We start from the raw sequence: 27478 nt of genomic DNA, 5'->3' as shown, positions 1-27478 counted from the left end.
GCCATGACGATCCACACTGTCCCAGTCAATGAAGAGCAGGATGTTCCCCATTGGCTGGGAGAGCAGTGCAGTGACCTGAGCTAACATCAATGGGTCAGCCCAGGTCACTGCAGGGGATGACAAGTGCTGCTGTCAGCGAGGTACATTACCTGCGCTGATCTCCTGCACTGCTGACAGCACCTATCACTGAGTTCAATGACCGCCGCGTTCACAGCCAAGTATCGCGAGCGGCCTGTGACGTCACCGCTAGTCAGTCTCGGGTCGGAAGCGAGAGAAGGTGATGTGACAAGCGGCGGCCATGGAGGACAGTGACAGCGCTGAGGTCGGGACTTTATCACCGCAGGTAAGCCGAGCGGGACCATGTGTGCAGAGTGCAGGTGGGCGGAGCCATGTGTGCTGGCGGCGGAGTGTGAAGTGGGTGGCGCTGAGGACGTCAGTGTCGTGGACTGCTTGGCTGGGGACAGGTGAGTGTGTGTGTGTGTGTGTGTGTGTGTACATGCCGCGTGCAGGAGGGGGCGGAGTGAGCTGAGCGGGGAAGTGTGGGCTTCCTGCACGTAACTAGGATAAACATCGGGTTACTAACCAAAGCGCTTTGCTTGGTTACCCGATGTTTATCTTGGTTACCTGCTTCTGGCAGGCTGCCAGCGATGGCTCCTGCACACTGTAGCTGTAAAAAGCCCTGCTTTTTGCGGCTAGAACCGTTCTCGAACGTATCTAGAACTATCGAGCTTTAGCAAAAAGCTCGAGTTCTAGTTCGATCTAGAACAGCCCCCAAAATCACTCGAGCCGCGAACTGGAGAACCTCGAACCGCGAACCGCGCTCAACTCTAGTCTTGATACTTTGGTACTACACCTTACCTTTCTCCTTCACTGGAAATACAACTGTGTTTATCTGCTGGGCTAATTCAAATTTTATATGGTTAGGCCAAATTTTATATCAATGCTTCTGTTGGCTTAACCAAGATCTTTTGTGATGTCTTCTTGGCTCAATACATGGAATTTAAATAATAAATGATGTAAGATATTCTTAATGCTCGTGCTTTACAAATTTGACAGCCCACCAGGTCTGACTAGGCAGATGAAATTTAACACAAGAAACATGTTTTGGCGGGAGGATTTTGGGGAGCATGCAGCATTAAAGGTAGAGGTTTTTTTACAGTATTTGTTTATTATTTCTGAGTCATTTTAAAAATTTACTTTAGTAAATTTCTTGGTTTCTTGCACAAAATACTTGCAATAAAACCTCTATTTCCTTCCTCACAGTAATAAATCTAAGTTAGGTCCTGTTACTGGTCTAATTTACAAGTCGAAACTTCATCATCATAAGCAATCCTTGTAAGATCTGTATAGATAATCTTGGTAAAAATTTCAGCATATTCTGTTATACATCTGACCAGCTAAAACTTATTATGCATAATATTATTTATTATATCTTTTGCTGCCATTATCGCCACATCTGGATCTTTTTAATCTGTACAATTATGTAGTTGTAATAAATGTTGATATTTTATTTTTATCCTAGTTTTCTCCAGTATATTTTGTTTGGTATTCTAAGACATAGCCCCAGAAGCTTTATTTGCATTGCAAATTATAAATATGTCAATAATCACCAGAATTCTTTAGCATAAAAGACATTAAGGCTATGTGTCCACGCTGCGGAAAATGCGCGGATTTTGCCGCGGATTTCTCGCGGAAAAGCCGCGGATTTTCCGAAAATCTGCAGCAGCGGCACTTCCCAGCCATTTCTATGCATTTTGGAAATGCTGTGCCCATGCTGCGGATTTTTCCGCGGCGGATTTGCCGCGGATTTTGATCCGGAAAAATCTGCAACATGTCAATTATTGTTGCGGATTTTGATCCGGATTTTGGCTATAGAATTGGGAGAAAAAAAAAAATTCCGCATCAAAATCCGCGGCAATTCCGCGGTAAATCCGCGGTAAATCCGCGGCAAATCCGCGGCAAAAAAAAGGTGCGGATTTGCCGCGAAAGTCGCGGATTTTCATGCAGAAAAATCCGCAGCAACATTCTACCGTGGACACATAGCTTAAGGCATTGGTTTTGAAATGGGTGATTTGTTAAAACTTTATGGAAGTAAGTGTTATAGCTTCTTTACCAACTACATAATTTGATTTATTAGATTACCTTATATTTGACCTAAAGTTTTTGAAAGTAGAAAGAATTTAATTAACTTGCTGGCGATATGTTTTAGGTAATATTTGCTGAAGGCTAAGTATTGCTAAATTACATTATCCTATTAATGTGAAATTAAAAAGAGAACCACATTTAATTTGCAATAACATTATAAATTTATGGATTGGTCATGGCAAGAATGGTTAATTTCATAACTCAAAGACTAATAATATGTTTTGTAAAAAATAGACCAGAAGTGGTGAATTATGTAACCTCATTTATTTTTCTCTTCTATGCTTCTAACTTTCGATATTTTAAAATTAAGGAGTTTATTTTATTATTAATAATTATGTAAATTATAGTTACAATTGCTGTTGATTTTTTAACATATCAAAAATACTTAGGTTGTGTGCACGCATTGTGTTTTTATTGCATTTATTGATGCTTTTTTGAGTGCAGATTTGTCACAAAACGTGAAAGAAATCCTAAAGCCAGCAAAGTCAATGAAAATCCCAAAGTGTCATGCATACATTGCTTATATGTGACTTGCAAATTTGGTACAAAAATGAATCTGCAGCATGTCAATTCTTTCAATGTTTTTGCAGAACTTTTTCATCCTTTGACTTCCATTAAGTCCGTGAAACGTGCTATAATACGCAGGTAAACTGGGGAAAATAAGTATTTGATACATGGCTGATTTTGCATGTTTATCCACCAATAAAGAATGAAGAGGTTTGTAATTTTTATGGTGCGTGCACTTCAATTATGGCAGACAGAATGCCCTTGAAATCCAGAAAATAATATTTTATAATTTTGAAATAATGATTTGTATTTTATTGCATGAAGTTTGCACACACTTGCAGCTTGGATTTTGGCCCTCTCTTCCATACAGATCTTCTCAAGATCTTTCAGGTTTGTCACAAAGCAACATTGTTTTTCAGCATCCTCCAAATATTTTCTATTGAGTTAGGACTGGAGACTATCTAGGCCACTCCAGAAACTTGAAAGGCTTCTTAGGAAGCTACTCCTTAGGTGCCCTGGCTGTGTGTTTCTGGTCATTGTCATACAGGAGGACCCAGCCACTACTCATTTTCTATGCTCTTACTGAGGGAAGAAGGTTGTTGGCCAAAATCGCACAATACATAACACCATCCATCAACCCATCAATATGGTGCAGTTGCCTGTCCCCTTTGCAGAAAAGCACCCAAAAAGTATGAGATTTCCACCTGCATGCTTCACAGTTGAGATTGTGTTCTTGGGCTTGTACTCATCTTTCTCCTGTCTCGAAATATGGCAAGTGAAGTTGATACTAAAAAGTTCTAGTTTGGTTTCATCTAGCTACATGACTAACCTTCTCCATCCCTCCACTGAATTATCTAGCTGGTCATTGTCGAATTTCAAACTTATGCTGGCATGAGCAGGGGACCTTGCATGCCATGAATGATTTTAATCCATGATGGCATAGTGTGTTACTAGCTGTAATCTTTGAGACTGTAGTCCCAGCTCTTTTCAGGTCATTGACCAAGTCCTCCCCTTTAGTTCTGGGATAATCCCTGACCTTTCTAAGAAGCATCCTTAATCCATGAAGTGAGATTTTGCATGGAGCTTAGGGCTAAGTAAGCTTAACAGTCATCTCATATTTCTTATATTTCTAATAATGACCAGTTTACTTCCTTTTGTCTTTATATTTACATATTTACCTATTTACCCTATGCATCACACTAACAACCATTATTGAAATGTTCTTTATACAGCCAATGTCATTAATTTTGACTCTGCTATTTTATCTTTTTAAATGGTTTTAATATGTATATCACTTGGAATTGATGTACCAATAAATATTTTTTAAACTAATCATTGGAAAAGAGTATATTTATTTCTTTTAGATCAATAGAGAGAGATAATAGATAGAAATAGAGAGAGAGAGCACGACAGACATAAATAAAATTGCACACTGTGAATCTCATTGGACAGCTTTTTATGATTAAATAAATGAAAAAAATGATGTGGGTTCCCTTCTATTTTTGATAACCAGTAAAAGTTAAGCAAGCAACTGTGGATTGATATTGTCAGGCAGGAAAGATCCATGGCTATTGGGCCCTTCATCGCCTAAAAAGGGCAGCCCGCAGCCACCTCAGAAGTGGAGCATCATATTAGATGCACCAATTGTGATACTTCTTCTCGTCACTTCCTGATTGCGCTAGTGTGTTGGCAATTGGGGTAATGTTTTTTTGGACTGATGTTATCTCTGTAGTATCAGATGGCAGTAATCCCTGGTGATAGTAATGGAGAGATGTCTATTAGACACCCCCATTACTAACTCAGTAAGTGAAAAGAAAAAAAACACACAAATTCTTTATTTGAAAAAAAAAACCCACCAGCCCACATATTTTCTCTTGTTCACCATTTTATTTACAAAAAACCCTTGCAACTTTGCCGTAGTCCAAAGATTCTGCCATGGTCCAGAAAATCCAAAATATTCAACAAATGGCCATCAGAAAGACTTAAAAAGACAGAATTAAAAGCAAGACACTGTCCATCATAAATAAATTTATTAGAAACCCAAGTTTCCAGATATGACATAGTCTTGTAGTTCCCACAGCATTCCTCCATTCCCTGTATTAAAGATTGAGGAGCATCAGAACGAAATAGCTAAAGATGAGAAAACCTGAATGGTAAAATAGACCAGCAAGACAAAACAATTTGGTCTACTAGGCATTGCTTCCACCTGGCCAGAATCCTACTCCACACTGATGAGGGGCAATACCCCAAAACAGCTGTCTGTGGATAGATACCTGGCCTTAGTATTTCCCTTGTCATAACTTTAAACTCGTCAATAGCTGGATATTGACTAAAAGGGCCACTTAATATGGTGGTTATGGTGGTCTCCTAAAAATAGCCACTCCTTGGCTAGGTCCTTCACGGAGGGATATCTGGCTATTTTCCGTGTCAAGACTCCTAACAGAGGCTCCACAGACCTTTTTGATTTGCATACTTCCCAGGGGGCAATGCACTTAGGATTTCACTGTGTTGAGCGCCTTCGCTGGCTGCTGGCAGTGTTTTCTAAGGCTGGTCTTCCTGAGATCAGTGATTGTCTTGTCTTGCTGGTCTACTAGGCATTGCTCCCACCTGGCCAGAATCTTACTCCACACTGATGAGGGGCAATACCCCGAAACAGCAGTTTGTGGATGGATACCTGGCCTTGGTATTTCCCTTGTCATATCTTTACACTGTCAAGAGCTGGATATTGACTAAAAAGGCCACTTAATATGGTGGTCTCCTAAAAAGAGCCACTCCTTGGCTAGGTTTTTCCCGGAGGGATATCTGGCTATTTTCCGTGTCGAGACTCCTAACTAGAGATGAGCGAACCGGTCCTGGTTCGGCTCGAGGTCGGTTCGCCGAACGGAGGTCCCGTTCGAGTTCGGCTCGTCGAACGTTCGACGAACCGAACTCGAACTGCATAGGAAACAATGGCAGGCAATCAAAAACACATAAAAACACCTAGAAAACACCCTCAAAGGTGTCCAAAAGGTGACAAACAACTCACAACACAACACAAACACATGGGAAAGTGACAAGGACATATACTCATGCGAAAACAAAACAGCTGGACAAGGAAAAAGAGGAGGAGACACAGATATAGGCATTGCACACCCTTCTAAAATCATGTAAAACACCGCAAGGTGACTCCAAGCTTAGTCTCCCTTTTTTTCCAAAAGATGGGCCCCACACACCCACCCCTTCAGTGGCAGCACTTGTGCCCCAGTTGTACACTTCACAGCTAGATTTGCATCAAGCACATTCAAAAATACGCCATAATTAACCGTCCCCAGGATGACACCAGGGTAGGTAGCAAAGTCTTTCCTGATCCCAGCTCTGTTCATCTTGGCTTCTTTTAAAAACAATGTAAGCAAGGGTTACTCCAAGCGGAGTCTCCCTTTTTTCCAAAAATTGGGCCCCACACACACCCACCCCTTCAGTGGCAGCAGTTGTGCCCCAGTTGTACACTTCACAGCTAGATTTGCATCAAGCACATTCAAAAATACGCCATAATTACCCGTCCCCTGGATGACACCAGGGTAGGTAGCAAAGTCTTTGCTGAACCATGACTTGTTCATCTTCGCTCCTTTTAAAAACAATGTAAGCAAGGGTTACTCCAAGCGGAGTCTCCCTTTTTTCCAAAAATTGGGCCCCACACACACCCACCCCTTCAGTGGCAGCAGTTGTGCCCCAGTTGTACACTTCACAGCTAGATTTGCATCAAGCACATTCAAAAATACGCCATAATTAACCGTCCCCAGGATGACACCAGGATAGGTAGCAAAGTCTTTCCTGATCCCAGCTCTGTTCATCTTGGCTTCTTTTAAAAACAATGTAAGCAAGGGTTACTCCAAGCGGAGTCTCCCTTTTTTCCAAAAATTGGGCCCCACACACACCCACCCCTTCAGTGGCAGCAGTTGTGCCCCAGTTGTACACTTCACAGCTAGATTTGCATCAAGCACATTCAAAAATACGCCATAATTAACCGTCCCCAGGATGACACCAGGGTAGGTAGCAAAGTCTTTGCTGAACCATGACTTGTTCATCTTCGCTCCTTTTAAAAACAATGTAAGCAAGGGTTACTCCAAGCGGAGTCTCCCTTTTTTCCAAAAATTGGGCCCCACACACACCAACCCCTTCAGTGGCAGCACTTGTGCCCCAGTTGTACACTTCACAGCTAGATTTGCATCAAGCACATTCAAAAATACGCCATAATTAACCGTCCCCAGGATGACACCAGGGTAGGTAGCAAAGTCTTTCCTGATCCCAGCTCTGTTCATCTTGGCTTCTTTTAAAAACAATGTAAGCAAGGGTTACTCCAAACGGAGTCTCCCTTTTTTCCAAAAATTGGGCCCCACACACACCCACCCCTTCAGTGGCAGCAGTTCTGCCCCAGTTGTACACTTCACAGTTAGATTTGCATCAAGCACATTCAAAAATACGCCATAATTAACCGTTCCCAGGATGACACCAGGTTAGGTAGCAAAGTCTTTGCTGAACCATGACTTGTTCATCTTCGCTCCTTTTAAAATCAATATAAGCAAGGGTTACTCCAAGCGGAGTCTCCCTTTTTTCCAAAAATTGGGCCCCACACACACCAACCCCTTCAAGTACAGCACTTGTGCCCCAGTTGTACACTTCACAGCTAGATTTGCATCAAGCACATTCAAAAATACGCCATAATTAACCGTCCCCAGGATGACACCAGGTTAGGTAGCAAAGTCTTTGCTGAACCATGACTTGTTCATCTTCGCTCCTTTTAAAAACAATGTAAGCAAGGGTTACTCCAAGCGGAGTCTCCCTTTTTTCCAAAAATTGGGCCCCACACACACCAACCCCTTCAGTGGCAGCACTTGTGCCTCAGTTGTACACTTCACAGCTAGATTTGCATCAAGCACATTCAAAAATACGCCATAATTAACCGTCCCCAGGATGACACCAGGGTAGGTAGCAAAGTCTTTGCTGAACCATGACTTGTTCATCTTCGCTCCTTTTAAAAACAATGTAAGCAAGGGTTACTCCAAGCGGAGTCTCCCTTTTTTCCAAAAATTGGGCCCCACACACACCCACCCCTTCAGTGGCAGCACTTGTGCCCCGGTTGTACACTTCACAGCTAGATTTGCATCAAGCACATTCAAAAATACGCCATAATTAACCGTCCCCAGGATGACACCAGGGTAGGTAGCAAAGTCTTTCCTGATCCCAGCTCTGTTCATCTTGGCTTCTTTTAAAAACAATGTAAGCAAGGGTTACTCCAAGCGGAGTCTCCCTTTTTTCCAAAAATTGGGCCCCACACACACCCACCCCTTCAGTGGCAGCAGTTGTGCCCCAGTTGTACACTTCACAGCTAGATTTGCATCAAGCACATTCAAAAATACGCCATAATTACCCGTCCCCAGGATGACACCAGGGTAGGTAGCAAAGTCTTTGCTGAACCATGACTTGTTCATCTTCGCTCCTTTTAAAAACAATGTAAGCAAGGGTTACTCCAAGCGGAGTCTCCCTTTTTTCCAAAAATTGGGCCCCACACACACCCACCCCTTCAGTGGCAGCAGTTGTGCCCCAGTTGTACACTTCACAGCTAGATTTGCATCAAGCACATTCAAAAATACGCCATAATTAACCGTCCCCAGGATGACACCAGGATAGGTAGCAAAGTCTTTCCTGATCCCAGCTCTGTTCATCTTGGCTTCTTTTAAAAACAATGTAAGCAAGGGTTACTCCAAGCGGAGTCTCCCTTTTTTCCAAAAATTGGGCCCCACACACACCCACCCCTTCAGTGGCAGCAGTTGTGCCCCAGTTGTACACTTCACAGCTAGATTTGCATCAAGCACATTCAAAAATACGCCATAATTAACCGTCCCCAGGATGACACCAGGGTAGGTAGCAAAGTCTTTGCTGAACCATGACTTGTTCATCTTCGCTCCTTTTAAAAACAATGTAAGCAAGGGTTACTCCAAGCGGAGTCTCCCTTTTTTCCAAAAATTGGGCCCCACACACACCCACCCCTTCAGTGGCAGCACTTGTGCCCCAGTTGTACACTTCACAGCTAGATTTGCATCAAGCACATTCAAAAATACGCCATAATTACCCGTCCCCAGGATGACACCAGGGTAGGTAGCAAAGTCTTTCCTGATCCCAGCTCTGTTCATCTTGGCTTCTTTTAAAAACAATGTAAGCAAGGGTTACTCCAAGCGGAGTCTCCCTTTTTTCCAAAAATTGGGCCCCACACACACCCACCCCTTCAGTGGCAGCAGTTGTGCCCCGGTTGTACACTTCACAGCTAGATTTGCATCAAGCACATTCAAAAATACGCCATAATTAACCGTCCCCAGGATGACACCAGGGTAGGTAGCAAAGTCTTTGCTGAACCATGACTTGTTCATCTTCGCTCCTTTTAAAAACAATGTAAGCAAGGGTTACTCCAAGTGGAGTCTCCCTTTTTTCCAAAAATTGGGCCCCACACACACCCACCCCTTCAGTGGCAGCAGTTGTGCCCCAGTTGTACACTTCACAGCTAGATTTGCATCAAGCACATTCAAAAATACGCCATAATTAACCGTCCCCAGGATGACACCAGGGTAGGTAGCAAAGTCTTTCCTGATCCCAGCTCTGTTCATCTTGGCTTCTTTTAAAAACAATGTAAGCAAGGGTTACTCCACGCGGAGTCTCCCTTTTTTCCAAAAATTGGGCCCCACACACACCCACCCCTTCAGTGGCAGCAGTTGTGCCCCAGTTGTACACTTCACAGCTAGATTTGCATCAAGCACATTCAAAAATACGCCATAATTAACCGTCCCCAGGATGACACCAGGGTAGGTAGCAAAGTCTTTGCTGAACCATGACTTGTTCATCTTCGCTCCTTTTAAAAACAATGTAAGCAAAGGTTACTCCAAGCGGAGTCTCCCTTTTTTCCAAAAATTGGGCCCCACACACACCCACCCCTTCAGTGGCAGCAGTTGTGCCCCAGTTGTACACTTCACAGCTAGATTTGCATCAAGCACATTCAAAAATACGCCATAATTAACCGTCCCCAGGATGACACCAGGGTAGGTAGCAAAGTCTTTCCTGATCCCAGCTCTGTTCATCTTGGCTTCTTTTAAAAACAATGTAAGCAAGGGTTACTCCAAGCGGAGTCTCCCTTTTTTCCAAAAATTGGGCCCCACACACACCCACCCCTTCAGTGGCAGCAGTTGTGCCCCAGTTGTACACTTCACAGCTAGATTTGCATCAAGCACATTCAAAAATACGCCATAATTAACCGTCCCCAGGATGACACCAGGGTAGGTAGCAAAGTCTTTGCTGAACCATGACTTGTTCATCTTCGCTCCTTTTAAAAACAATGTAAGCAAGGGTTACTCCAAGCGGAGTCTCCCTTTTTTCCAAAAATTGGGCCCCACACACACCCACCCCTTCAGTGGCAGCAGTTGTGCCCCAGTTGTACACTTCACAGCTAGATTTGCATCAAGCACATTCAAAAATACGCCATAATTAACCGTCCCCAGGATGACACCAGGGTAGGTAGCAAAGTCTTTGCTGAACCATGACTTGTTCATCTTCGCTCCTTTTAAAAACAATGTAAGCAAGGGTTACTCCAAGCGGAGTCTCCCTTTTTTCCAAAAATTGGGCCCCACACACACCCACCCCTTCAGTGGCAGCAGTTGTGCCCCAGTTGTACACTTCACAGCTAGATTTGCATCAAGCACATTCAAAAATACGCCATAATTAACCGTCCCCAGGATGACACCAGGGTAGGTAGCAAAGTCTTTGCTGAACCATGACTTGTTCATCTTCGCTCCTTTTAAAAACAATGTAAGCAAGGGTTACTCCAAGCGGAGTCTCCCTTTTTTCCAAAAATTGGGCCCCACACACACCCACCCCTTCAGTGGCAGCACTTGTGCCCCAGTTGTACACTTCACAGCTAGATTTGCATCAAGCACATTCAAAAATACGCCATAATTAACCGTCCCCAGGATGACACCAGGGTAGGTAGCAAAGTCTTTCCTGATCCCAGCTCTGTTCATCTTGGCTTCTTTTAAAAACAATGTAAGCAAGGGTTACTCCAAGCGGAGTCTCCCTTTTTTCCAAAAATTGGGCCCCACACACACCCACCCCTTCAGTGGCAGCAGTTGTGCCCCAGTTGTACACTTCACAGCTAGATTTGCATCAAGCACATTCAAAAATATGCCATAATTAACCGTCCCCAGGATGAAACCAGGGTAGGTAGCAAAGTCTTTGCTGAACCATGACTTGTTCATCTTCGCTCCTTTTAAAAACAATGTAAGCAAGGGTTACTCCAAGCGGAGTCTCACTTTTTTCCAAAAATTGGGCCCCACACACACCCACCCCTTCAGTGGCAGCAGTTGTGCCCCAGTTGTACACTTCACAGCTAGATTTGCATCAAGCACATTCAAAAATACGCCATAATTAACCGTCCCCAGGATGAAACCAGGGTAGGTAGCAAAGTCTTTGCTGAACCATGACTTGTTCATCTTCGCTCCTTTTAAAAACAATGTAAGCAAGGGTTACTCCAAGCGGAGTCTCCCTTTTTTCCAAAAATTGGGCCCCACACACACCCACCCCTTCAGTGGCAGCAGTTGTGCCCCAGTTTAACACTTCACAGCTAGATTTGCATCAAGCACATTCAAAAATATGCCATAATTAACCGTCCCCAGGATGACACCAGGGTAGGTAGCAAAGTCTTTCCTGATCCCAGCTCTGTTCATCTTGGCTTTTTTTAAAAACAATGTAAGCAAGGGTTACTCCAAGCGGAGTCTGCCTTTTTTCAAAAAATTGGGCCCCACACACACCCACCCCTTCAGTGGCAGCAGTTGTGCCCCAGTTGTACACTTCACAGCTAGATTTGCATCAAGCACATTCAAAAATACGCCATAATTAACCGTCCCCAGGATGACACCAGGGTAGGTAGCAAAGTCTTTGCTGAACCATGACTTGTTCATCTTCGCTCCTTTTAAAAACAATGTAAGCAAGGGTTACTCCAAGTGGAGTCTCCCTTTTTTCCAAAAATTGGGCCCCACACACACCCACCCCTTCAGTGGCAGCAGTTGTGCCCCAGTTGTACACTTCACAGCTAGATTTGCATCAAGCACATTCAAAAATACGCCATAATTAACCGTCCCCAGGATGACACCAGGGTAGGTAGCAAAGTCTTTCCTGATCCCAGCTCTGTTCATCTTGGCTTCTTTTAAAAACAATGTAAGCAAGGGTTACTCCAAGCGGAGTCTCCCTTTTTTCCAAAAATTGGGCCCCACACACACCCACCCCTTCAGTGGCAGCAGTTGTGCCCCAGTTGTACACTTCACAGCTAGATTTGCATCAAGCACATTCAAAAATACGCCATAATTAACCGTCCCCAGGATGACACCAGGGTAGGTAGCAAAGTCTTTGCTGAACCATGACTTGTTCATCTTCGCTCCTTTTAAAAACAATGTAAGCAAGGGTTACTCCAAGCGGAGTCTCCCTTTTTTCCAAAAATTGGGCCCCACACACACCCACCCCTTCAGTGGCAGCACTTGTGCCCCAGTTGTACACTTCACAGCTAGATTTGCATCAAGCACATTCAAAAATACGCCATAATTAACCGTCCCCGGGATGACACCAGGGTAGGTAGCAAAGTCTTTCCTGATCCCAGCTCTGTTCATCTTGGCTTCTTTTAAAAACAATGTAAGCAAGGGTTACTCCAAGCGGAGTCTCCCTTTTTTCCAAAAATTGGGCCCCACACACACCCACCCCTTCAGTGGCAGCAGTTGTGCCCCAGTTGTACACTTCACAGCTAGATTTGCATCAAGCACATTCAAAAATACGCCATAATTAACCGTCCCCAGGATGACACCAGGGTAGGTAGCAAAGTCTTTGCTGAACCATGACTTGTTCATCTTCGCTCCTTTTAAAAACAATGTAAGCAAGGGTTACTCCAAGCGGAGTCTCCCTTTTTTCCAAAAATTGGGCCCCACACACACCCACCCCTTCAGTGGCAGCAGTTGTGCCCCAGTTGTACACTTCACAGCTAGATTTGCATCAAGCACATTCAAAAATACGCCATAATTAACCGTCCCCAGGATGACACCAGGGTAGGTAGCAAAGTCTTTGCTGAACCATGACTTGTTCATCTTCGCTCCTTTTAAAAACAATGTAAGCAAGGGTTACTCCAAGCGGAGTCTCCCTTTTTTCCAAAAATTGGGCCCCACACACACCCATCCCTTCAGTGGCAGCAGTTGTGCCCCAGTTGTACACTTCACAGCTAGATTTGCATCAAGCACATTCAAAAATACGCCATAATTAACCGTCCCCAGGATGACACCAGGATAGGTAGCAAAGTCTTTCCTGATCCCAGCTCTGTTCATCTTGGCTTCTTTTAAAAACAATGTAAGCAAGGGTTACTCCAAGCGGAGTCTCCCTTTTTTCCAAAAATTGGGCCCCACACACACCCACCCCTTCAGTGGCAGCAGTTGTGCCCCAGTTGTACACTTCACAGCTAGATTTGCATCAAGCACATTCAAAAATACGCCATAATTAACCGTCCCCAGGATGACACCAGGGTAGGTAGCAAAGTCTTTGCTGAACCATGACTTGTTCATCTTCGCTCCTTTTAAAAACAATGTAAGCAAGGGTTACTCCAAGCGGAGTCTCCCTTTTTTCCAAAAATTGGGCCCCACACACACCCACCCCTTCAGTGGCAGCAGTTGTGCCCCAGTTGTACACTTCACAGCTAGATTTGCATCAAGCACATTCAAAAATACGCCATAATTAACCGTCCTCAGGATGACACCAGGGTAGGTAGCAAAGTCTTTGCTGAACCATGACTTGTTCATCTTCGCTCCTTTTAAAAACAATGTAAGCAAGGGTTACTCCAAGCGGAGTCTCCCTTTTTTCCAAAAATTGGGCCCCACACACACCCACCCCTTCAGTGGCAGCACTTGTGCCCCAGTTGTACACTTCACAGCTAGATTTGCATCAAGCACATTCAAAAATACGCCATAATTAACCGTCCCCAGGATGACACCAGGGTAGGTAGCAAAGTCTTTCCTGATCCCAGCTCTGTTCATCTTGGCTTCTTTTAAAAACAATGTAAGCAAGGGTTACTCCAAGCGGAGTCTCCCTTTTTTCCAAAAATTGGGCCCCACACACACCCACCCCTTCAGTGGCAGCAGTTGTGCCCCAGTTGTACACTTCACAGCTAGATTTGCATCAAGCACATTCAAAAATACGCCATAATTAACCGTCCCCAGGATGACACCAGGGTAGGTAGCAAAGTCTTTGCTGAACCATGACTTGTTCATCTTCGCTCCTTTTAAAAACAATGTAAGCAAGGGTTACTCCAAGCGGAGTCTCCCTTTTTTCCAAAAATTGGGCCCCACACACACCCACCCCTTCAGTGGCAGCAGTTGTGCCCCAGTTGTACACTTCACAGCTAGATTTGCATCAAGCACATTCAAAAATACGCCATAATTAACCGTCCCCAGGATGACACCAGGGTAGGTAGCAAAGTCTTTGCTGAACCATGACTTGTTCATCTTCGCTCCTTTTAAAAACAATGTAAGCAAGGGTTACTCCAAGCGGAGTCTCCCTTTTTTCCAAAAATTGGGCCCCACACACACCCATCCCTTCAGTGGCAGCAGTTGTGCCCCAGTTGTACACTTCACAGCTAGATTTGCATCAAGCACATTCAAAAATACGCCATAATTAACCGTCCCCAGGATGACACCAGGGTAGGTAGCAAAGTCTTTCCTGATCCCAGCTCTGTTCATCTTGGCTTCTTTTAAAAACAATGTAAGCAAGGGTTACTCCAAGCGGAGTCTCCCTTTTTTCCAAAAATTGGGCCCCACACACATCCACCCCTTCAGTGGCAGCAGTTGTGCCCCAGTTGTACACTTCACAGCTAGATTTGCATCAAGCACATTCAAAAATACGCCATAATTAACCGTCCCCAGGATGACACCAGGGTAGTTAGCAAAGTCTTTGCTGAACCATGACTTGTTCATCTTCGCTCCTTTTAAAAACAATGTAAGCAAGGGTTACTCCAAGCGGAGTCTCCCTTTTTTCCAAAAATTGGGCCCCACACACACCCACCCCTTTAATGGCAGCACTTGTGCCCTAGTTGCAAACAGGATGTTTTGATTTGCATCACGCACATTCCAAATCCACAAGCATTTACTCTCCCCAGGATGACACAGGGGTAGTAAATTCCTTCTGGATCCATGACTTGTTCATTTTGATGAACGTCAGTCTGTCCACATTGTCACTGGACAGACGCGTGCGCTTATCTGTCAGCACACACCCAGCAGCACTGAAGACACGTTCAGAGACAACGCTGGCAGCTGGACACGACAAAATCTCCAAGGCGTAACTGGATAGCTCTGGCCATTTTTCTAGATTTGAAGCCCAAAATGAGCAAGGCTCCATTTGCAAAGTCATGGCATCGATGTTCATTTGTAGATACTCCTGTATCATCCTCTCCAGCCGTTGACTATGTGTCAGACTTGTTGTCTCTGGTGGCCTTGCAAAGGAGGGTCTAAAAAAATTATGAAAAGATTCCATAAAATTGCTGTTACCAGCACCAGATACGGTCCTACTGGTACGGGTAGACTGTTGAAGATGACGAGACCGTCCCATGTTTGTCAAGTTGCAACTGGGAGAATCACTCCCTGCACCTGCACGGTTGTTTGGTGGAAAAGCCGATCTAAGATCGAGTAACAGCTTCTGCTGATACTCCTGCATACGTGCGTCCCTTTCTATGGCTGGAATTATGTCACAAAATTTGGACTTGTACCGGGGATCTAATAGTGTGGCAAGCCAGTAGTCATCATCACTTCTAATTTTGACAATACGAGGGTCATGTTGGAGGTAGTGCAACAAGAAGGCACTCATGTGTCTTGCGCAGCCATGCGGACCAAGTCCACGCTGTGTTTGTGGCATAGAGGTGCTAACCGTTCTTTCTTCCTCTGACATCTCCCCCCAACCTCTTTCAACTGAAATTTGACCAAGGTCTCCCTCATCTGCTGAGTCTTCCATGTCCATGGACAGTTCGTCCTCCATTTCTTCATGTTCTCCTGCACCTTCCTCAACATCTCGCCTGCTACCATGCGCCCTTGTTGATCCCTGTCCCCCATGGTCCCATGCCTGACGCCTTGGTGATGATGAACGTCTGGACCTTGGTGATGTTGTTGTGTCTTGCGCATATGAATCCTCCTGTAGTTCATCCCCTTCCTGTTGTCCCACCCCCTGACTCCGAATAGTGTTTAGCGTGTGTTCCAGCATGTAAATGACTGGAATCGTCATGCTGATAATGGCATTGTCAGCGCTAAACATTTTCGTCGCCATGTCGAAACTGTGCAGAAGGGTGCATAGGTCCTTGATCTGAGACCACTCCATCAGGGTGATCTGCCCCACCTCTGCATCTCGTTGGCCCAGGCTATACGTCATGACGTATTGCACCAGGGCTCGGCGGTGCTGCCACAGTCGCTGTAACATGTGGAGAGTTGAATTCCAGCGTGTCGCCACATCGCATTTCAGGCGATGAACCGGCAGGCCGAAAGACTTCTGGAGCGATGCAAGTCGCTCAGCTGCGGCGCTTGAACGGCGGAAGTGAGCAGACAGTTTTTGTGCCCTGTTCAGAAGGCCATCTAGGCCGGGATAGTGTGTTAAAAATTGCTGGAGGACAAGGTTCAACACGTGAGCCATACAAGGTACGTGTGTCACCTTGCCCAGGCGATGGGCCGCACCCAGGTTTGCAGCATTGTCGCACACGGCCTTACCAGGCTGCAGGTTGAGTGGAGACAACCATTTATTAAACTCGGACCACAGAGCTGACAACAACTCCTCAGCTGTGTGACTCTTATTCCCAAGACATGTCAAGCTAAAGACCGCCTGATGCCGTTGCGCTCTGCTGCCAGCATAGTAATGAGGGGTGCGTGATTCCTTCTGCGCAGTGAGAACGCTGGTGGCCTGACCAGGCAGGCTTGGGGCGGAGGTGGAGGACCCAGATGAGGTGGAGGAGGCAGAAGCAGTGGCGGAATTTGGACAGACAGAGGATTGACACACAAGTCGTGGGGACGGCAAGACTTGTGCAGCAGACCCTTCACCATCTATCACCATAGTTACCCAGTGCCCAGTCAGCGACATGTAACGTCCCTGTCCATGCTTACTGGTCCAAGTATCGGTGGTGAAATGCACCCGTTCACACACAGAGTTCCTCAAGGAAGCGGTGATGTTGTGTGCGACATGCTGGTGTAGCGCGGGCACACCTTTCTTAGAGAAGTAGTGGCGACTAGGCATCTGGTACTGGGGCACAGCGACAGACATAAGGTCTCTAAAATCCTGTGTGTCCACTAGGCGGAAAGGCAGCATTTCGGTAGCCAACAGCTTACAGAGGGATAGAGTCAACCTCTTAGCTTTGTCATGGGTCGCAGGAAGTGGCCTTTTATTTGACCACATCTGAGGGACAGAGATCTGGCTGCTGTGTGTAGACGGTGTTGAGTAGGGTGTCCCTGGAAAAATGCAGGTTTGTGAGGAAAGTGCAGGCGGAGACATGATGTTGCCTTCATCCAACGTTGGTGCTATCGATGTCTGAGAGAGCTGTACACACTCACTTGTTTCCCCTTCCAAACCAACTGACGACCTACCAAGCAAACTGCCTTTTGCGGTTACAGTGGTGGAAATTGTGGGTGGAAAAACAGGTGTGACAGCTGTGCCCACAGTCCTAGAAGATGAAGAGCGCGCGGATGCACTGGAAGGGGCAGGCGGTGGATGGTTCGCTCCGCTAGGCCGCATTGCAGCACGGTGAGCTTCCCACCGGCCATATGATATTTATTCATGTGACGATTCATGGAAGAAGTTGTCAAACTGCTGAGGTTTTGACCTCTACTAAGAGAACCATGACAAATTTTACAGATCACATAATTTGGGCGATCTTTTTCTATGTCAAAAAAGGACCAGGCTAGGCAAGGCTTAGAGGCCATGCGACCTGTTGATCCACCCCGAATAATGCTCAGAGGCAGAGTAGTGGCTGAGGATGCAGTTGTAGACGTGCTACCAGTACTCCGACTGTGTCCAGGAAGGCGCAAGGTAACTTCGTCATCAGTTGCATCCTCCTCCACCACCTCTGTTGACCTCCTCGAGTGCCTGACTGTGGGTTGACAGTAGGTGGGTTCTAGAACTTCATCATCAATTGTTGTGTTTGCACTTCCCTCCCCCTCAGACCGAGCCTGTTCTTGCCCTGACCGAATATTTAAGTTGTCATCCCAATCGGGTATCTGCGTCTCATCTTCATCAGTATGTTCCTCATTGTCTATAACCACAGGTGTTACAGTTTGTGACGAAGGGTCAACATTATGCTCAGAAACCTGGTCCTCACGGCCTGAATCAGAGTCACAAAGGTTCTGGGCATCACTGCAGACCATTTCCTGTTCTGTACTCACTGTAGCTTGGGAGCAGACCTCTGATTCCCAGGCTATAGTGTGACTGAACAGCTCTGCAGACTCAGCCATCTCAGTTCCACCATACTGTGCAGGGCTGATGGAGACTTCAGAGCTGGGAGAAAGCAAGTTTGATTGGGATGACAACTCAGAGGACTGGTGTTTTTTGGATGCAGTACTTGAAGTGGCTGAGAGGGCACTTGTTGGACCACTTGAGATCCATTCAAGCATTTTCCTTTTTTGCCCATCATCTACCTTTGTTCCTGTTGTTCGTGTCCGTAAAAAAGGGAGCACATCGGATTGTCCACGGTAAGTAGTAGACATCTTACTTTTGCTGGTAGATGGTCTATCTTCAGCAGATGATAATGGAGCTTTGCCACCTTCCCCACGGACAAACCCTTTTTTTCCTTTTCCACCACGCCTCTTCCCCTTTCCACCAGCATCTGTCATTTTGCCACTCATGTTGATTGCGACAAGATTGTGCACTGAAAATGTGGTAGTAAAAATTGAGAGGTGGTGTAGATTGCAGCGGTGGTCTAGCTTTATTAACAGCAGAATAATAAAGAATAAATATCCCTGAAAATGCAACTACGGCCCTTAAACTGGCAGCATCAATTGCTAGTATAATGGCTTAGTTATAATGAGTTGGAGTGTGCAATGCAGACAGAGGTGCTGCAAATGTCTTTGCACTAGTGTGACTAGACAAAAGTCCAATAGCCACGTTTAGGATGCCACTAGGTACACTGAGTGTTTGCTAGTATAATGGCTTAGTTATAATGAGTTGGAGTGTGCAATGCAGGCAGAGGTGCTGCAAATGTCTTTGCACTAGTGTGACTAGACAAAAGTCCAATAGCCACGTTTAGGATGCCACTAGGTACACTGAGTGTTTGCTAGTATAATGGCTTAGTTATAATGAGTTGGAGTGTGCAATGCAGGCAGAGGTGCTGCAAATGTCTTTGCACTAGTGTGACTAGACAAAAGTCCAATAGCCACGTTTAGGATGCCACTAGGTACACTGAGTGTTTGCTAGTATAATGGCTTAGTTATAATGAGTTGGAGTGTGCAATGCAGGCAGAGGTGCTGCAAATGTCTTTGCACTAGTATGACTAGACAAAAGTCCAATAGCCACGTTTAGGATGCCACTAGGTACACTGAGTGTTTGCTAGTATAATGGCTTAGTTATAATGAGTTGGAGTGTGCAGTGCAGGCAGAGGTGCTGCAAATGTCTTTGCACTAGTGTGACTAGACAAAAGTCCAATACCCACGTTTAGGATGCCACCAGGTACACTGAGTGTTTGCTAGTATAATGGCTTAGTTATAATGAGTTGGAGTGTGCAATGCAGGCAGAGGTGCTGCAAATGTCTTTGCACTAGTGGGACTATAGCAAAGTCCAATAGCCACGTTTAGGATGCCACTAGGTACACTGAGTGTTTGCTAGTATAATGGCTTAGTTATAATGAGTTGGAGTGTGCAATGCAGGCAGAGGTGCTGCAAATGTCTTTGCACTAGTGGGACTATAGCAAAGTCCAATAGCCACGTTTAGGATGCCACTAGGTACACTGAGTGTTTGCTAGTATAATGGCTTAGTAGTATGCAAAGTTTTTGAGGGCATTTTAAGGGATGACATGCAAAAATATATTGCAGAGAATAATATGATAACTGAAAAACAGCATGGATTCATGAAAGATAAGTCGTGTCTAACCAACCTGTTGGGGTTCTATGAGGAGGTAAGTTCAAACCTGGATATTGGTAATGCAGCTGATGTGATTTATTTGGACTTTGCAAAGGCATTTGATACTGTACCACATAATAGCCTTATACTAAAGCTCCAGAAGCAAGGACTAGGGGACACAATATGCAACTGGGTAAGGAATTGGCTAAAAGATAGGAAACAAAGAGTAGTCATAAATGGTACATTCTCTAAATGGGCTATAGTCAGCAGTGGGGTGCCGCAGGGATCTGTGCTTGGACCGATTCTTTTTACTCTCTTTATTAATGACCTTGTGGATGGGATTGATAGTACAGTGTCAGTCTTTGCCGATGACACCAAACTATGTAGGATATTAAAAACTGACCTGGATAGTACAATATTGCAAAAAGATCTGGATAAGATGTCAGAATGGGCAGATACTTGGCAAATGAGATTTATTGTTGATAAATGTAAAGTAATGCACCTAGGACGGAGTAATCCTATAGCTGCGTATACATTAAATGGAAGTAAACTCGGGACTACAGAACAGGAGAAGGACTTGGGTATTCTCATTACAAATAAGCTGAGCAGCAGCACTCAATGTCAAGCAGCAGCTGCTAAAGCAAACAAGATTTTAGGGTGTATAAAAAGAGAGATTAGATCCCGTGATCCCAACGTATTGTTACCCCTCTATAAATCACTTGTAAGGCCACATCTGGAATACGGGATCCAGTTTTGGGCTCCACATTTTAAAAAGGACATTCAGAAGTTAGAGTCAGTTCAAAGGCGGGCAACTAGACTATTACAAGGAATGGAAGGCCTCCCATATGATGACAGGTTGAAAAAGTTAGATATGTTTAGCTTAGAAAAAAGACGTCTCAGAGGAGATCTCATTTATATGTATAAATACATGTGTGGTCAATATAAAGGACTGGCACATGACTTATTTCTTCCAAAGACAGTACTAAGGACCAGGGGGCACTCACTGCGAGTGGAAGAAAAGCGATTCCGACACCTAAATAGAAAAGGGTTCTTTACAGTTAGAGCGGTCAGACTGTGGAATACACTACCACAAGAGGTAGTAATGGCAGATACTATAACAGCTTTTAAAAAGGGCTGGATGATTTCCTCAGTACACAAAACATTGTTGGTTATAAATGACTTAGTGACTAAATGTAGAACTGGTGGAGGAAGGTTGAACTAGATGGACCTAGGTCTTTTTCAACCTAAGTAACTATGTAACTATGTAACTATATAATGAGTTGGAGTGTGCAATGCAGGTAGAGGTGCTGCAAATGTCTTTGCACTAGTGGGACTAGACAAAAGTCCAATAGCCACGTTTAGGATGCCACTAGGTACACTGAGTGTTTGCTAGTATAATGGCTTAGTTATAATGAGTTGGAGTGTGCAATGCAGGCAGAGGTGCTGCAAATGTCTTTGCACTAGTGTGACTAGACAAAAGTCCAATAGCCACGTTTAGGATGCCACTAGGTACACTGAGTGTTTGCTAGTATAATGGCTTAGTTATAATGAGTTGAAGTGTGCAATGCAGGCAGAGGTGCTGCAAATGTCTTTGCACTAGTGGGACTATAGCAAAGTCCAATAGCCACGTTTAGGATGCCGCTAGGTACACTGAGTGTTTGCTAGTATAATGGCTTAGTTATAATGAGTTGGAGTGTGCAATGCAGGCAGAGGTGCTGCAAATATCTTTGCACTAGTGTGACTAGATAAAAGTCCAATAGCCACGTTTAGGATGCCACTAGGTACACTGAGTGTTTGCTAGTATAATGGCTTAGTTATAATGAGTTGGAGTGTGCAATGCAGGTAGAGGTGCTGCAAATGTCTTTGCACTAGTGTGACTAGACAAAAGTCCAATAGCCACGTTTAGGATGCCACTAGGTACACTGAGTGTTTGCTAGTATAATGGCTTAGTTATATTGAGTTGGAGTGTGTAGAGGACAGGAGGGTACAGTGCCAGGATTGTGGGGCTCTGGGTAGAGGAAAGGAAGCCTGCCTTTCTATTCCCTCCTAATGGGGAAATGCAGCGACGAAATCCCTGACCTTTGCTACACAGACGCTGTCGCTGTTTTCAGGACCTGTCACCTATGGCTCTGACCCTGCCGGTACGAGCCCTTAAAAGGACTGATGGAAAGTGCTATCCCTATGCTGTCCAGCGCTGTGTATGGAGCGCATACAGCTGTATCAGCGATAGGACTCAGGACGGAGCTGCGACAGTGATGTCTGACACCAAAGACGCAGAAGAGATAATGACGTCCTGGAGGAAAATGTCCGGCTTTATAATGCAGGGACATGTGACATGGACATCCTATCACACATGCCGTTGCTTCTCTGGCTAAAAGTCCACTTAGCTGTGTGTGTGTCTGGGATTGGCTGACATGCTGGCCCGCCCCACAAGACGCGCGCGCTTAGGGAATGAAGACAAGGAAAAAAAAAAAAAATGGCGATCGCCATTATACAAACAGCAGTAATCTGAAGGCGCTGTTCCCGCACACTATACACTGAAATGTCATAATAATGTGAGTCACAGAGTGACTTACACTATTACAGCGGAAAGCTAGCTAGGAATTAGCTGTTTTTTTGCTCCTAGAACCGTTCTCGAACGTTTCTAGAACTATCGAGCTTTTACAAAAAGCTCGAGTTCTAGTTCAATCTAGAACAGGCCCCAAAATCACTCGAGCCTAGAACTGAAGAACCTCGAACCGCGAACTGCACTCAACTCTACTACTAACAGAGGCTCCACGGACCTTTTTTGATTTGCTGCTGCTAGACAGTTATCTAAGTTAGTGGGTTTAATTTTAAGTACTTGAGATAGTTAGGAGGGTGATAGTGTAGAATAGGGAAGTGCACGGGTGTGCAGTGTAAGCAACGTTGTCTGCCAAAAATCGGCATTTCATCATCTAGTGTTTGTTAATTGTGTGGTCCTTCTAAAGATTGTTATTTTATCATAAAAAAAGAGATTTCAAAATATGTGATTAGGGCAGCAAAAATTGCCATTTATTCATCTACTGTACATAGTGGTAATTGTGTGGTTCAGACAAAAATTGCTGTTTCATAATCTAAATAGTGTAATACTGTGGAGACACAGCGCAACAGCATCTTACCCAAACAAAAGAAAATGTGAAAGAGAGAGCAGGCCACTCATCTGGTGTGGTTCTGTGACACACAACCAGTATAGAAGCAAAAACACATCTGCCGCAAGAGCCATGAGCCTTAAGCTGGAGCTGCTGTAAATAAACCGATGGTCCAGCTCATGAATTGGATGAAAAGGTACTTTATTTTACGCATTTTGAAGTGAAACACCAGACTTCAAACAGGCACCAAATTCACTATTTCAGCATTAACTTGTTCTAAATCTGTGATCCAGCCAAAAATTACCATTTAATTATCTAAATAGTGGTAATTGTTACCAAAATTATGTCACATAACAGGGGATATATATTAATAGATTAGTCTTTAGTTTGGGGATCTAATTGCCTTTGGCAAATTGTAAAGTAACATAACAGGGGAAACACAATGTCTGATGGTGACAATGCACCAACACTCCCCTGGATATAGTAAATGGATATGCTGTAGCCAAAACCATATAAACCTATAAAAATACAGCCAGTACACAAATAATCATAATGAAATTCAGGTTCTATTAATGAATAGAAAATATTAAAAGTGCAAAAGCACAAAGACAGCACGACAGAGGACAAGAGATAAAAACATAGGCATATATAAATATAAATATCTCCACAGAATGTATTAATATTATAGAATTTATGAAGGAGCCCAAGATTAGGATTTACGTATATACCAAGTGGCAAAAAGTAGCACAATTTTAATAATATAAAAAATATATATTGTGGCACCTAGGGAATAGTGACCACAATATAATACAATACAATATAATACAATTCCACTTGTCCTTCAGTAAGGTGCCTTTGAGGGGGGTTACAAAAACGCTGAATTTCAGGAAAGCAAAGTTTGATCAGCTTAGAGAAGACCTTCGCCAAATTGATTGGGACAATGTCTTCAAAAATGGGAGCACAGAAAATAAGTGGGAAATTTTTAAATCGTTATTAAACACCCACTGCGAGTGAGCCATACCATTCGGAAATAAAAGGGCTAGGAACAGGAGAAAACCAATGTGGCTAAATAAGGATGTAAAAGGGGCAATGAATAATAAGAAAAAGGCATTTAAAAAGCTAAAACAAGAAGGCAGCGAAGAAGCATTAAAAATATATAGAGAAAAAAATAAAATGTGTAAAAAACAAATACATTTAGCAAAGGTAGAAACTGAGAGACTCATTGCTAAGGAAAGCAAAACAAATCCCAAACTATTCTTTAATTATATAAACAGAAAAAAGATTAAAATTGATGGTGTTGGCCCTTTAAAGAATAATGAGGGTAAAATCATAGAAAGCGATGTGGGAAAAGCAAATGTTTTAAATACTTTTTTCTCAACTGTGTTCACACAGGAAAAGCATATGCCACGGGAAATGCAGAGTGATCATGTAAACGCTTCATTAAGTATGACCTGCCTAACCCAGGAAGAAGTGCAGAACCGACTTAGTAACATTAAAATTGACAAATCACCAGGCCCTGATGGCATTCACCCTCGGGTATTAAGGGAGTTAAGTAATGTGATAGACAGGCCTCTATTCCTTATATTTAAAGACTCTATAGAAACTGGGTCTGTTCCACTGGATTGGCGGCTAGCAAATGCGGTACCAATATTCAAAAAAGGGTGTAAAAGGGAACCTGGAAACTATAGGCCGGTAAGCTTAACCCCTTCAGCCCCCGGGCACTTTCCGTTTTTGCGTTTTTGTTTTTTGCTCCCCTTCTTCCGAGAGGCGTAACTTTTTTATTTTTCCATCAATCTTGCCATATGAGGGCTTGTTTTTTGCGGGACGAGTTGTACTTTTAAATGAAACCATAAGTTTTACCATATAGTGTACTGGAAAACGGCAAAAAAATTCCAAGTGCGGAAAAATTGCAAAAAAAGTGGGATTGTACAATAGTTTTTGGGATATTTTATTCACCGTGTTCACTATATGGTAAAACTGATGTGTGGGTATGATGCCTCAGGTCGGTGCGAGTTTATAGACACCAAACATGTATAGGTTTACTTGTATCTAAGGGGTTAAAAAAAATTCACAAGCTTGTCCGAAAAACGTGGCGCACGTTTTGCGCCATTTTCCAAAACCCGTAGCGTTCTCATTTTTCAGGATCTGAGGCTCAGTGATGGCTTATTTTTTGCGTCTTGACCTGACGTTCTTAACGGTACCATTTTTGCGCAGATGCTACGTTTTGATCGCCTGTTATTGCATTTTGCGCAAAATTTGCGGCGACCAAAAAACGTAATTTTGGCGTTTGGAATTTTTTTGCCGCTACGCCGTTTACTGATCAGATTCATTGATTTTATATTTTGATAGATCGGGCATTTCTGAATGCGGCGATACCAAATATGTGTGTATTTTTCATTTTTTTAACCCTTTAATTTTCAATGGGGTGAAAGGGGGGTGATTTGAACTTTTAGGTTTTTTTATTTTTTTTTAATTTTTTAAAACTTTTTTTTTTACTTTTTTTTTTATTTTACTAGTCCCCCTAGGGGGCTATTGCGATCAGCAATCCGATCGCTTTGCACAATCTGCAGATCTCAGCTACAGAGCTGAGAACTGCAGATTTGCTGCTTCACTTTCAATGCCGGCTGTATTCCGGCATTGAGAGGAAGTGACTCATGTTAGCCACAGGCGTCATCACATGACCCTGTGCTACCATGGCAACCGCCAAAAGTCACGTGATCATGTCACGTGACTTCCGGCGGGGGCGGGGTAAGTCACTGTAATGGCGGCGCCCATGTACATATCGCTGCCAAGACTTTGGCAGCGAAATGTAAGGGGTTAATGGCCGCAGGTGGAAGCGATTCCACCCGCGGCTAGCAGGCACACATATCAGCTGTTGATAACAGCTGATATGTGCGCCGATCGCCGCCGCCCGCCGGCGGCAGGGGGCGGGGCTTACCGGAACACGATCCATGACGTATCTAGTACGTCATGGGTCGTTAAGGGGTTAACATCTGTTGTGGGTAAAATGTTTGAGGGGTTTTTAAGGGATACTATTATGGAATGTCTCAATGTTAATAATTGTTTAACTCCATACCAACATGGATTTATGAAGGATCGCTCCTGTCAAACTAACCTGATCAGCTTCTATGAGGATGTAAGCTCTCACATAGACCGAGGAGAATCATTGGATGTCATTTATCTTGACTTCGGTAAAGCATTTGACACTGTCCCACATAAAAGACTGGTAAGTAAAATGAGAAAGCTTGGGCTCGGGGAAAATGTGTGTAGATGGGTAGGTAGCTGGCTTAGTGGTAGAAAACAAAGAGTGGTTATTAATGGCGCATACTCAGATTGGGCCAGAGTTACTAGTGTGGTGCCACAGGGGTCTGTATTGGGCCCCCCACTATTTAATATATTTATTAATGATCTGGTGGATGGTTTACAGAGTAAAATATCAGTATTTGCAGATGATACAAAACTATGTAAGGTAGTTAACACAAAGGAGGACAGTTTGCAACTACAGATGGATTGAGTAAATTGGAGAATTGGGCTGAAAGATGGCAAATGAGGTTTAACACAGATAAGTGTAAGGTTATGCACATGGGAAGGAGAAACAGATGCTACAATTACCTACTAAATGGGAAACTGCTGGGGAAATCAGACATGGAAAAAGACTTAGGCATCTTAGTCAATAAGAATCTAAATTGGAGTGCCCAGTGTCAGGCAGCAGCCACCAAAGCAAATAGGGTGATGGGATGCATTAGAAGAGGTCTGGGGGCACGAGATGAAAACATCATTCTCCCTCTGTACAAATCACTCGTCAGACCACACTTGGAGTATTGTGTGCAATTTTGGGTGCCGGTGCTCAAGAAAGACATTACTGAACTTGAAAGGGTTCAGAGGCGGGCTACTAAAATAATAAATGGAGTGGGTGCATGACAATACATGGAAAGGTTATCAAAATTAGGTCTATTTACTCTAGAAAAGAGAAGACTTAGGGGAGCCCTAATAAATATGTACAAATATATCAGAGGGCCATATAGAGATCTCTCCCATGATCTGTTTGTACCAAGGACTATGACAAGAACAAGGGGGCATTCTCTTCGATTGGAGGAAAGAAAATTCCTACATCAGCATAGAAGAGGGTTCTTCATGGTAAGAGCAGTGAGGCTCTGGAACTCTCTTCCTGAGGAAGTGGTGATGGCCAACTCACTGAATGATTTTAATAGAGGAATGGATGCTTTTCTTGATAGCAAAAGTATAGAAGATTATAAATAGCATAATCTTACAGGTAGATAGAAGAGCGACCAAGATTATTAGAGGACTAGGTGGGCTGCAACACCAAGACAGGTTATTAAACTTGGGGTTATTTAGTTTGGAAAAACCAAGGCTTAGGGGGATCTAATCACAATGTATAAACATATGAGGGGACAGTACAGAGACCTCTCCAAAGATCTCTTTACACCTAGGCCTGCGACTGGAACACGGGAGCATCCTCTACGTCTCGAGGAAAGAAGGTTTAATCATAACCACAGACGAGGATTCTTTACAGTACGAGCAGTGAGACTATGGAACTCTCTGCCGCATGATGTTGTAATGAGTGATTCACT

Source organism: Anomaloglossus baeobatrachus, chromosome 5 (assembly GCF_048569485.1).
Source record: "Anomaloglossus baeobatrachus isolate aAnoBae1 chromosome 5, aAnoBae1.hap1, whole genome shotgun sequence".
NCBI classification, from domain to species: Eukaryota; Metazoa; Chordata; class Amphibia; order Anura; family Aromobatidae; genus Anomaloglossus; species Anomaloglossus baeobatrachus.
This window is presented reverse-complemented; position numbering follows the sequence as displayed.